Raw genomic sequence first — 13892 nt, 5'->3', positions numbered from 1 at the left:
CTATGCCGGTCAACACAATTGACGCAGCGCCAACTCGAGTACTACGTTATCGGTTAACGCGATACTGGACAATTCATGGGGCCCGACATCTAAAATTAGACTGAATACTCGTTGATCATATTGCGCAATCAACAATCGTCTCTGGTACCACCGAAATCAGCCACAAGATCCGCTATCTTTCACACGATCCTCCATCGGAGGCGTCGCGCTCTCTTTAAAACTCGTTCGAACACATTTGAATTTTGTAATTAGGAGGATCTATCGAAACATTGCTTGTTAGAATCATTTTCATATCTTCTACTGTCAAAGCAGAACTTCTTAAAGTTTAAAAATTCGACTCTTCCTTGAAATTCTCAAGAAGTACGAGGGATGGAATGAACGATTTTCGAATTCGTGTTTATAGCTACAAGGATCGTCTATTTGTTTTCGAAACGAAAAAAGAGGAGATAAGAGTGGCTTATACACTGGTGGTCAAAATGATAAGGCACCTCAAGGTTCTTAACAACGAACATTCATTTGTACATATGTTATATGCACGTGGAAAGTGAATATACAACAAGATAAGGTACTTTTATATAATATACTAAAAATTAAATAACTCTTTCAAACCATTTGCTATTTCTACAATAATTGGCTCTTAATGTGGGCAAAATGGTAAGGCACTTTAAATATTGGATAAAGAAAGCATTAGAATTAAACAAAATTACACAATTATCGGCAGTTTTAGTTATGCGTGGACTGCCCTTTATGTTGCACCACTTCAATCATTCTTCTTGGCAAACTTCCATATAGATTTTTTATATCATTTTGATGTATTCTTTCCCAAGTTTCTAAAATTGCTGATTTCAATTCGGACACTGTACTGTACTGCTTTCCACCTTCGTATAATATTCTTGACAGTCTTCCCCAAACGTTCTCGATAATGTTTAGGTCAGGAGACCTTGCAGGCCAATTCAAAACCTTTCTATTTTCCGCTTCGAAATAATGTTTTACTATACGAGCAGTATGTGCACTGAAATATATATTTTCTGCCAGCAATTCTGCGAGCATATGTTCCAATTTGCTCTTTAATTAAATTTAAGTAGCCGGCACTATTCATACGGCCTTGAATAAATGTTATTTCCATTTTTCCTCTAAAGCCGATTCCTCCCCATATCATTACTGTACCGCCACCACAGTTTCGGCGACTCAAAACCCTTTGTTCCTTTCTTAAATCACGGAAATAATACTCTCGTATCCATCTGGACCATCCAAATTTAGTTTCTTTTCATCCGTGAATATAATTCGTTTCCACTGAGATTTCACGACATATACATATACGAAATTTTGTGTGTGTACAACGGTGCCTTATCATTTTGTCCACCAGTGTAAGTATGTTGACATCGCAGCTATAAAGACAAGCCAATCAGCGAGTTAAATATAAAGTGATTTGAATATTTCTGGAGAAACTGGTTTCCCCGGAATGTGTGCATCTAATTACCGGCCGAGACCACGTGGCATTGTAAACATAAACTGTCGGCACGTTTCGGGAATTGCGTCGGAACAATTTTTTGTAGGAAAGTTTGAGCTAACTGTCGACCACGTTCCGAGACTCCTTGTAGAGGACTGTGCTCGCGAATATTGATCATCGGCCACGTGTGCAGAAAAAACATTAGTCCCGAGAATTTCTATGGCAATCTGTGTCTCTGATTAAAATGCTGCGCGGACGCGTGTCACGATCGCGATGTCGCGAGATGCACGGAAAAACAGGGGAAAAATGCAGTCGTTGTAACGAGGAATTCCCGTTTTCCCCCTTCACCTTCGTGGAACGATGCTGCACGGCCGATCAGCTCGCAAATACGGTTTATCGACGAGCCCCGATTGATAAGGTCGCGGAAACGTCGATGCACAAGCGAAAACCTCCGTTCCGTCGACCGCAGACATTCGGAGCACCCGGCGAACCTGCGTCATTGCGACGAACTCGGCCACTAACGTTTAACGAGGGTACCGGGTCGGGGAAAAATTCGAGGTTGGAAAGTGACGCGCCACCTTAAAGGAGACCGCTGCATCCGATACCGCAGCGAGCTGCATCGCCGGTCCCCGCTTAATAAACGCTCTTTGTTCCCCTTTAATCCGCTCCGTTCCTCTCTGCCCACAATTTCTGCAGCATTGACTTTTATTCCGGTCCACGTTGACAATGCACCAGGCAGACTGGTTTCGAAGTTCTCATATTCCAATTGGTGCAGTTGCTTAGATGCGGAAACTTGTCATTTTACGTGTACTGCATAATAATAGAGAACGGGGTGAAGCATAAGACAGTCAAATTATTAGAAACGTGCGCGTCGAAGACGAAATGGGAAAATCATTTGAAGAATTTAACAAATTGCATTGTTTCCAACTCTGTAAAATTATTAAGAAAAGAAATAAATATTTACGTTAAGTTCTGTAACTCGTAATTAATAGAGACAATTTTTGTCTTGCATAAAAATTTCATTTCCGTGATATCAATCTTCGTTCAATGTTCGTGCTACAATGTTCCCAATAATTGAAATTTGGCAAGTGTACGTAGAATTGTATGATTTATATTGAACGTACGTGTGTAGGTTATGCAAATGATTTATAATCAGCATATATGTAGATTTCCGTGCTTCCTTATCGGTTACAACATACCTACAGATCCACTTAGATCATATTAAATGTCTTCCGTTTGCCAATAATATAAAGAAACCAAATCATCTGAATGTATGCAAAATATAGAAGACGCACAAACAGCACATTTATATAATAGGTCGCAAATAGATCCAGAAATCTGCACCGAAAACTGCACCTTTAATTGCGAGCGGATTAAAGAGAAAGGTCCGCGAGCGGTTCCAAGAAAGGGGGGGGGTTGCGAATATCAACCCTTATGTCAACGACCTTGCCACTACCACTCGCATTCTTAAATTCGCTTGACACCCCTATCGCAAACTTTCCAAGCTCGCTTTTAATCACAGCTTGCATCGATTAACACGAAAACAGTAGTCATCGACATAATGATAAAACAGAGTACCAATGATCAATTTCGGCACGACACGTGTCCTAGCTATCCATCTCCGATCTAATCACTAAGAAGCCGGGCTGTATAATTCCTCCGAAAAACCCAAGTCCAACGATTAGGATCATCGCTGTCACAGCGGGCCCCCGAAGAGCCACGAGCCGCTATCATCAGTCTCGCGATGCTGAAAAAACGAGCACGTCTTACGTAACCGCATAGTCGATAGTTGAGACGCGGCGGGGTGGATCGATGGACCGATCGATCGAGGCGACGCCGCGCGATCTCCCGCGATCGAACGTCGAGAAGAGATGCGCGTTCGATCTCTCGGAGGCGGCACCATAAAACCATCCGATCCTGAGGAGGACGCGACTGCGCGGCTGTTGCTGTTGCGGGGCGACGTGGCATTGACCTTGAGATTTCCCAGCACCAAGGTCCGGGACACACGGAACAACGTCGGACGCTGTGACCTTGAGGAGACCCAGCCAGGAGCGCAGGAACCCCGTGGGAACCCGGTGGGGAACGGTCCCCGGTTTCGAGCGGGAGCCGACGCCTCGGATTAGCGAGAGACTCACGGATTAGCGTTCGCAGGCGAGCGCCGGTTTCGTTCTCGGCCGAGTTTTCGTGGACCGCGATGCTTAGTAGCTTTCGAACGACTGACGCAACGGTGCCTCGGCGTCCAGACGCTTACGCAACGACGCCGTGTCCCCTCTTTTTCATCCCCTCGGTTACAAGCGGACGCGACTCGTCGAAAAGGGACGACGTCGACGACAACCACGCTGATACCGACGCGACGCGACGCGACGCCACGTCGAGCAGCGTGCAGCAGACGATGCCGAAGATCGGAAGCGAGCCAGCGGGAACCGGCGCGAACCGGATATCGCCGAAATTCTGGGAACGAGGCTGATGCTACTCTGCGGCTGATGCTGTTGTTGCCGCGATCCGCCTGGCGCGACGCGGCGTCGCGACGCCCCTGGCATCGAACGGTGACGTTCGCGACGCCTCGATGCTCGAACCACGATGACGCGATCCAAGACACTCTGACGCTGCCATCCGACCAAACACGTCAGCCTATTTTCGCGATCGACGTCCCCGTTTCCGCTTGCTAACTACTTTTCTTTTCGGTGACACTGTTGAATACGGACCCAAGCCGTAGGGGAAGGTCGACGAATTTTGACTGGTTTGCGGCGCAGAGCTTGCTTGCAACTCGTGGTCAATTCAGATCGTATTTGTTGTCAATGGGAACACTGTGAATGGTTCTTTCCTTCAGGGTACTTAGCTAAATCAGATGCGAAACAAAGTTTATAGTTTATCGATAGGGGAGGGTTGTTTAATTTGAACCGGGACAAGAATTCGACTCAATGTCCAACTCATAATCAATTGAGACCACATACAACACTGGTTCTATTTCTATTGGGTAAACGATAATTTCTTCATAGGGGAGGATTGCTGATTGAAGTTGCAACTCACAGACAATCTAGACCGCCGATAACAATGTAAACTGTTACTTTTTAAGGTACTTAGCGAAATTATGATAGATTCGAATAAAAAATAGTGAATTGACAAATGTTAAATGCTTTCGGTGCAACGGTTCGATCGTTTACTACTAATTATGAAATAATTTTGCTAATTGTCAAACAAAATCAACGTTTCGATCCTAGTTTGATCCTTTTCAAGATTTATTTGAATCGCGTCTGTAAAGTAAACATGTTATAATAATTTCAGAAACTATTAAATGATTGTATATAAGGTTTTTATGAGATTTTATGAACAATATTCCTAGGATCGAAACGTTGATTTTGTTTGATAATTAGCAAAATTGCTTCATAACTAATAGTAAACGATCGAACCGTTGCGCCGAAGGCATTTAACATTTATCAGCAGCAAATACGATCGATAGAAGAAACATATTTATAGTGAATTGACCCTCAAAATACAAGCTAAAAATACATTTTACAATAGAACCAGGAAAAATTCGATTCAATCAAGATAAATAAAAATCTCAAAAATCCTAGTGCAATCGGGTCCCATGGAAATCACCGATACAGATTTCTCCGACACGGTTTTCACCGACAACAGTTCATTAATTTTTTATTAATTAATAATTAATTAATGTGGATTGAATGAAAATCAGTGGAAAACCGAAATATGAAACCGAGTGTTCTTGAATTAATTAATTAATTAATTAAAAATTAATGAAATGTTGTCGGTGAAATCTGTGTCGATGATTTCCATGGGGCCCAGTGCAATCATCCCATAAATATGATCCTTGAAAAATCAAATATCCAGTAGGTATACGAGCCTCGCGAAATAGACACGTGTAAAGAGAACTCGACCACAAAAATAGCAGACCATGACGCGAGCATCATAAACCGAGCCCAGTTCATGTTCACCGTTCCCCATGTGTCTGAGGAGTATAATTGATTGATAGGGACACTCGGATATATATGTAGAATAATCGCGATCGAGACGGGAGGCCGGTTGAGGTGAATCGATTGCGACACGGGCAAAACAAAAGTCGGAAAAAAATTCCGGAGACTGACGTCCACGGCCGGCACGTCGAGCCGAGCACGCCGTAAATACGAAAGCGCAGGCTTGGCACGAGATAAATGTGGGTTGCTGGAGCGCAACGCGCGCAAACAGACTGCGGCCTGCTCGCTGATGAATGGATATAATCCGGCCGATTTGTCAGACACCGGTTTCCGGCTGGATTAAATCGGCCCTCTATCGGGGAGGGCGGCTCTCCTTCGAAATCCGAGATTCCGCAAACTTCCTGGCCGGCTCTTAATATTCATCCGCCGCACAGTGGGACGAGACGACTTGATGATCAAAAATCTGTATAGAGCATTTCCTATTTCTCTGTGTAGGAAAAAGAATAAGAAAGGAGTGCGAGTGAAACACGGATGCGAGGCACCAGACAGCGAGAATTCACATGAATTTTCTTAAAGAGTAGCATGAGGCAGCACTCGATTCATTTCTTTTTTAAGAGACAAGAAACATATAAATGGTCCGGTCCTCGTCTTGCACATTCACTGTGGATGAATCATCCAGCTTGTGCATCCAAAGTGAAGAAGTGTAAATCTGCCTTTACGGTCCCGGACCATCCGCAATAAGCCGGGTATGAAATATTTTCCAGGGAGACGCCCGGTGAAGGATTGCCTCGCTGGTGCACAGTGTCACGGTTCGTTTGCTGACTCGCAAGGCTAGCTTCACCTCCCGGTTAGTCTACGAAATTTGACAATTGGGGATGTGGGGCAGCTTCATACCTTTGGACAAGAGCCGGGAACAGCTGGGCTGATTTTTCGAACAGGATTTTTGCAGGGAGTGCTTGGAATAATTCGTAGCTTCGATGAAATCACTCGAATAAGAGGAACAATCGCCTGTGCTAGTAAATTGTACGAGAGGGAATGTACAGGAGGCACGTAACCATTCATAAATTTTATGACAGTTTATGAAACTGGAAAGAGTTCTGTTTTTTCATAAAAATGGTTTCAAACGCCGCGTGATGAGTTATAGAAGTAAAGATGATGTTTCATGTAACTTCAAATTGGTAGCAACAAATTCACATTTTCGTGAATCTGAGCATAGCGTGCACCATTTTCTGTTGAGATTTCATTCTACCCGGCCAGAAGCAATATCCTTTTTTATCTTTGCGCCGCAGCACTCTAGTTCGTTATGGACCATTGTTTGGGTGTACCAGTGGCCAAAAATCGATGAGAAACAGCGCCGGATAACTATCCTTGCAGCAGAATACTCTCCTTTCAACGCATGAACGATACGAGTGGAGAAAGTTAAATTAAATTTGTACATGTTGTTTACAGTATTACGTATTACTTTTAACCTGTGAATGAACGGAGTTTTAGTTGCTTTTGAAAAATAGCTCGATGGCTGCCAAGGAATATTTAATTCAACAAGTTGAAAGACAAATAAAATACTTCCTAGACCATTTGATATCTTACCTAGATTCTTATATTTTCCTCTTTGGGACACGCTGCAAACTTCAAAGAGAAATCCTATACGTAGACCCCGTACTAAAGGCTAACCCAAATTGGCAGCCCTAGAACCGCGTGAGCTACCTAGCTGAGCTACTTGAGCTCAACATGTTAAGCTACCACAACGTACTTGCTAAATAAAATGCACTACCCAGATTCTTCTACTTTTCTCTCTAGAGCATAATGAAAGCTTCAGAGACAAATCCAATATATGTATATAGCTTTGTAGGGCTCAAGACTAGTACAAAGAGACAGACCCAATAGAACCACAAGACGATTCCTGCCATTTTTCTATGTTTCGCGAGATATTCCGGGAAAGGAAGACCCTGTTTAGAACTCCCTCGCGGGACAGGGCTTAACCGAGGTTCACGAGGACCGTCACGGTCTCGGGTAGTATCAACAAACAAAATTACGGTCATTGCATCAGCAATGACCTTTACACCGTCTCCCACGCGATAGGAGCCAGGGCAGACTGGCTTACTCGCTTGGAATGATCCGCGATAAACCGCGTATCGATATATCGGTCCCGAGATTTCTTTCGTGGGAAACGAAAGTTTCCACGTCGGCGCCGCGCCGTGCATGGGCATCGCTCGCAAATACAGTAGTGCTCACTTGAATTTGCCAAAAAATCTGTCACAATAAAATTTACACAAACCATCCTCACTCTTCCCCCACCACACAGTGTCGCGACCTTGGCGGAGGGCTGAACATTCACTCAAAGGACCAAGAATTTTCAACTTTTCTGGATGTAATATTTATACAATCCGACGAAAAATGATAAATCCTTAAATTCTAGTGCGCGAAATCCAAGTTTCAATGTGCGGGATTCACTCGTTTAAAAGTTATACACGAGTAAAGTTGCTCGACTTCAAGCGCGTTTGAGAGGTTAGAACGCTGCCATATTGGTTTCCAGACATAGGAGCGGATATGATGTACAACGGGATGCGGCGCGGCACGGCGAACAGCCGTACTAATGGCGAGCGCCACTGGCGGCAACTCATGTCGGGCGAAGATATTTTGCTTTTTGGTTCGAAAAAACGTCGACGTTGCAAACTTTAAAGAGTGGTTTCTCAAGATAAAAGTCTGCTCTATCGCGTGATACAGTTAGTTTTCCGCCGGACCCATATTTTTTAAGATAAACTGAAAAATATCCTCAAGAATGAGGCAAAAGTGGTGTCTTTCCATCTTTAACGATTGTTTCAACATGTTTATTTTCTCGTTTCTTTGTTATAATAAATGGAAGCATATGGTATTTTGTAGTTTTTCATTCTTCAATTAGCCCCTTTTCATTTCCCATCAGTTTTAACTCCATAAAGTAATATTTTATGCTTCTAAATTGTGAATGTTTTCTCTAAAATCCGTATCAATGCCTCCGATCGGAAACATTCTGCCAGGGGTTGTAATATGAGCGGATTCGCTTGATCTGGGTTAGGTCCTGGATTCCTCGCACTAGAATTTAAAGTATTATCATTTTTTCGTCGGAGTCTATAATATTACATTCAGAAAAGTTGTAAATTTCTGGTCCTCCGAGTGAAAGTTTAACCCAGCCTTATCTCACTAGACAAGAAAAGAGGATAAAACCACTAATGGATAGGAGACAGACGTACTTGAAAGTGGTGCCGCGAGCATAAAAGCAAATCATGCGACAAACTCGACTTCCGGATCGCAGACTTTGGAAATTTAAGTGAGCACTATACTATAGTGTGTATATCGATCGGTACCGCGGTCGGCGCGTCGCGATTTCGGCCACTGCAGAATGCAGATGCACAACGGCCGCAACGAGAGCTCGACCTCAGCCTCGCGGCGGACACACTGACCCATTTCCGATGCCAGAGGAATTTTCCAAGAACGCTCCAAACCCGATGCCTTCACGGAAAAGCCGTTTCGACGCGATGTTTCGCGGTCCTCGCAAAGTTATGCCTGTCACAAGTCCGCGCGAATGGTGTATGCGCCAGCTGCGGATACTTCGCGAACCAGCGAAAATTTCGCGCGCTCGCGATCGGCTCTTTACGCGAACATGAGAACACAGTTTGAGAAACAGCTTCAATTGTGAAGAGTTCACACTCAAATTTATCAATGGGTCTTCCATCAAATTATTGAAAAAGTGAAAATATGTCACTGAAGATCTGATGTATGTACACATCCGTAATGTTACTGAAATTCAGTAACAAGATCCAGAAAGGAGACCACATAGCAAAAAAATGTAATTTCTAGTAAAGGGATGATTCCGCAAAGAGACGATTCAGTAAGAATATTTGATTTCGACTCGGCAAGGAGATTTGATTCCGCGAAGGAAACTTCTTCAACTTGAAGAATAATGACGCATAAAGACGACAATCCAGGAACAATCCCATCGGTCCCAGCTGGTAGCACATCGATCACAATGTTGTAAAGACATTACTCTGCCACCGGTTCGGATAACGTCGACCAACAAAGCTACGGACACTGGCCAACACGGATAATCAACACGCGAACAGGACTCCGGACCAACAGCAATTAACCACCGGTGAGTAAACAAGCCGGATGAACGCACAACGAGAGTAATCTGTCAATGATTTGGGACTACGAAGATTTTGTCGTAACGATCGGCCGCGATAGAACCATTCAGGTTGCCTTGGTTCAAGAATCACAATGGAACAGACGCCGGCTGAAACCACATCTGATACAGCATAAATTTCCGTGTACAACGATTCTCGTAAACAGCAGCGTGCTCGTATAAATAGCAGTATGCCAAGTTTCTTAAGAGAAATTCGTAAGCGAATTTAAATGTTACCGTGCCCCGAACGAAGAATCACAACGTCATCGGACGAAATCCATTTCATCGAAAAATTCTAATTATAAGACGGAGTATTCTAGTCATTAGGACGAGCGAGCAACGGGGATAAAGCAGCGCCTTTCAACAGCGGTCCTTGGCAATGATCCCAAAACCAGTAACTCTGTGTGCTCATCAATGGAGCGTTCAGAAAACTATAGTGCCGAATTCCGATGTGAAAATCGACCATCTGCACAAGCAAAACATCGATTATCCAGAACGATGATATGTAAACTCTTTATTGTTCGATCGCAAATGTAAACAGTTCAATTTAGATTGGATTTTGCCATTTGGTATACACTATTATGGTATGTACAGCTTGTCAAATTTGTACGGATGACCAAAACATAGAAATGGGCAAACAAATACAAAGATTTCCCCTTGCGGGGACATTCAGCCGCACAGCTAGATTTGACAAGCTGTAGCAAAAATATTTTGAGTGATTTTTTAATTTGTTTCCGAGTTGACGCGTGAAGGTAATGCGAAGGTCAACCTTGTTTTCGTTGCATAGAATCATATATTGTTTAATGCATGGTTCCAAGGGTATCCTCCCGGTGCTGTTGATAGAATGTTGACAGTTACGGTAGAGATCTATTCGAAAGTTTTCGAAAGTCAAAATCAGATGAGACACCCTGTACCGCTGTTGTAGAGGGTTTTCCGCGGCATTCGATATTCGCCGGGCCATTCGGCGAGCGCAACTTCGATTGTAAACATTCGCGAACGTCGGCCCGGGGAATCGCGAAATTCCTGCCGCGCCGGAAGGAGAAATCGTGGGGCCAGGGAGGGGACGAGGTGCACGAGATCGCTTTCGGAGGCTAGTTGATTATAACGGAAATGCCGAGGAGTGGGGGGGATCGCGAAATGGAAAACTGGGAAGCACCCGAGGGAATGTTGAGGACTACGGACGCGAGAAAGGCCAGTCACCTCAGGAACAGGAGGAGCCGGCCGCGCGACACGGACGCCTGTAATAGTTCAGCGGAATTTAATCGAGAGACGGCAATTGTTTCCTATTAACAGTTATGAAAGCGCTCCGGCGCGGTACGATGCGATGCCGACGAGGTTCGCCGAGAACCTCTTTGAACCGTCGCCGACCGCCGAAGCCGTACGTATCCCCCTCAGACAGTCGTTTTAATTGGAATCCATTCGGGAAGATTGCGGGCCGAGCCACGGACTCCGAATCACCCTAAAATTGGTCGCGGAGCAGAGGCAACCAAAATACTGCTCTTGTGCGCGCTTCCATTCTGGAACAGGCACCTGGAATCCCCGACAATATGGCCGCCACGGAATGGGAAAGCACGATTCTCCGTGGAAAAATTCCATCCCTTTGCGAATTCAAACGTCTCCAGAAACTTCCGAAAAATTTTCTTGCAAACACGGCCGTCATAGATTTCAAGATTGAAGCCACTTCTTTACAATGACCCCTTAAAAATTGATGTACGATTTTTTTTCACTCTTTTATAGCCCCTTTAAAGCTATCGTGGTATAGCATGTACTATTGCGAATTTGGCGTCACACCTCCCATTCGAAGCTTGATAAAACGGCTAAAAAAATCGTGCATCAATTTTTAAGATGTCGTTGTAAAAAGGAAGCTTCAATCTCTTAATCTACGGTGGTTTCTGTCGAGAAGAAAATGTTTTAAAGTTTTCACAGGCATTTGAATGTGTAGCAGTTTCGATAAAAAACGCGTTTTCAGATCTACTAGATGTAGATTCACAACATTTATCATGGTATCGTTAAAAAATGGTAAGCTCAGGAAAAAATGTTTTATACGAAATATTATTATTTTTCGATGTAGAATAAGAATATAAAATAAAAAGTATGGATTTCCATTTGAAGAAATGAAGTTGCCCTTCATCTGACCCTTAAAGGGCCATTATGGAAAAATGTGCATAGCGCCATTATACAGTAGCGGACAAAAGTTTAAGACCGCTCTAAAGAAGACGATAACTTCTTTAATATTGTACTATACGATTTGAACTTTTTTGGGGAGTTAGAGCAATTAGTTTACTAAAGGATGTGAAAACAAATTTTTTCAAAAATTGCAATTGATCGGAATTGTTGAAAAAATACTAAAAGTTGAATTTTTAACTTTTTTATGTGGGCCTATATTGAAAATTCAAAAAATAATACGTTTTGTAGATCTGTGTCAATTAAACATATTCTGAAAATTTCGTAAAAATCGGCCGATGTTGCAATGAGCTACAAACGTTTAAAGATGGTAAAAATTTCAGATTTTTACAATTTGTTGCCGAAAATCTTGAAAATCTGCAATTTTTACCATCTTTAAACGTTTGTAGCTCATTGCAACGTCGCGTCGATCGATTTTGACGAAATTTTCAGAATATGTTTAATTGACACAGATCTACAAAACGTATTTTTTGAATTTTCAATATAGACCCACATAAAAAAGTTAAAAATTCAACTTTTAGTATTTTTTCACCAATTCCGATCAATTGCAATTTTTGAAAAAATTTCTTTTTACGTCCTTTAGTAAACTAATTGCTCTAGCTTCCCAAGAAAGTTCAAATCGTATAGTACAATATTAAAAAAGTTATCGTCTTCTTTAAAGCGGTCTTAAACTTTTGTCCGCTACTGTATATACAATAAATGTGCCCCTTCTTATAAAGAAAATTTATATAAATTTTATTTTTTCATATTCCTGCTGGTTTCCGTAATAATTGACTGTCCCAAGATAAATGGACCACCCTGTATATTGATGTGTCAGCCATTGTGTTTATTTTTATGTGTCAACCATTGTGTTTATTTTGATGTGTCAATCTTCGCAACGTGTTCCATTTTCTTTTCCTTCAAGGGGAAAAGAGATGAAAATTAGATAAGATCGGAAAAATTGTTTCAAGCAATCAAATATTCCAGTATACAAAATAACGATAACATGAGACTGAAGAACAATACTACACCGACCGGAAGCTGCAGCAGAGCAATGCAGAATATTTTTCATTTTCCTCGGGCACAGATTAAGTTATAAACTCCGTGGGAAACAGTGAATTGACCGAGATAGGATTTTTCTTAACCCGAGCCCAAGTCCGCGAACCTCAACTTCCAAGAATGAAACGAAGAAACGCCGGAAGTCATTGGATAAACTATAAGCTATTCACACGACCGTTCGGCGGTATCTCGGCCCGAGTCGATAAGAGCAGTTCGATTGCGTACATTCGAACATTCACGTCACGAAAGTTATTGTTGTTGTTACAACGCGTCATCGTTATCAGAGTCGCGAACTGCAACCTCGAGTTCCACGGACCGCGAGAAATTTCCATGCACGCGCGATCATGAGAGAACGCGATTCCACTAGGTGAAATTAGACGGCGAGCATTTCCAAAGGATCCGAGAAGACCCGTGGAACTTCGCCAGGAAATTCTTGCTGAAGTTATTAAGACATTTTTCAGTACTTCGCGAGGAAAGTATTGGAAGAATCCCTCGGGAGAGAAGCCTCGGGAGAATTGTCTTTAGTGTTGTTTTATTGACCGTTGGACAGCCTCCAGTTGCTAAATTGCACATTGATAAAACAAACGAACATATCTGTTCTTTTTCTAGGCGAGAAGACTCTTTCAATATTGGTGGTAATACTACAGGGTGGCGCAAAATCATGTTTCTGGTCTGAATTCTTCATAACTTTTTTATTTCAACATTTTTTTCAGAATTTTGTAAACAAGGCTTCTAGAATTTAATATGGAAAGATACACAACAGATACTGCAAGGGAAACAATGGCTTCGTTACGAGACGTCTTTGGCGAACGCATTATTTCGCGCAATAGTGACTTCAACTGGCCACCGCGTTCACCAGACTTAACCGCTCCCGACTGTTTTCTGTGAGCGTATTTGAAAGAGCGAGTGTACGTCAATAAGCCAGCGACCATTCCCCAACCATTCCCCAAAATTCGCAATGAAATGCGTACAATAACACCTGAAATTTTGCGAAAAGTCATGGAGAATGTGTTAGAAAGAGCACGAATGTGTCAAGCAGAAAATGGCCGCCATCTGCGACATGTAATCTTTCACGTCTAGTTCAATAAAATTCCTCTTCTGTGCACTATATTTTTTTCCAATATGTATGTAT

General features: G+C 42.7%; 1 protein-coding gene across 5 annotated transcripts in view; it reads right to left on the bottom strand.

Annotated features, from left to right (window-relative positions):
• Mdr49 (Multi drug resistance 49) overlaps positions 1-13892 on the bottom strand; it is a 151596-nt gene that overhangs the window by 78207 nt on the left and 59497 nt on the right. The window lies entirely within an intron of this gene.

The sequence above is a fragment of the Lasioglossum baleicum genome, chromosome 1 (assembly GCF_051020765.1).
Source record: "Lasioglossum baleicum chromosome 1, iyLasBale1, whole genome shotgun sequence".
Taxonomy (NCBI): Eukaryota; Metazoa; Arthropoda; class Insecta; order Hymenoptera; family Halictidae; genus Lasioglossum; species Lasioglossum baleicum.
The sequence above is the reverse complement of the archived record's forward strand: the minus strand, read 5'-3'. Positions and strand labels throughout refer to the sequence as shown.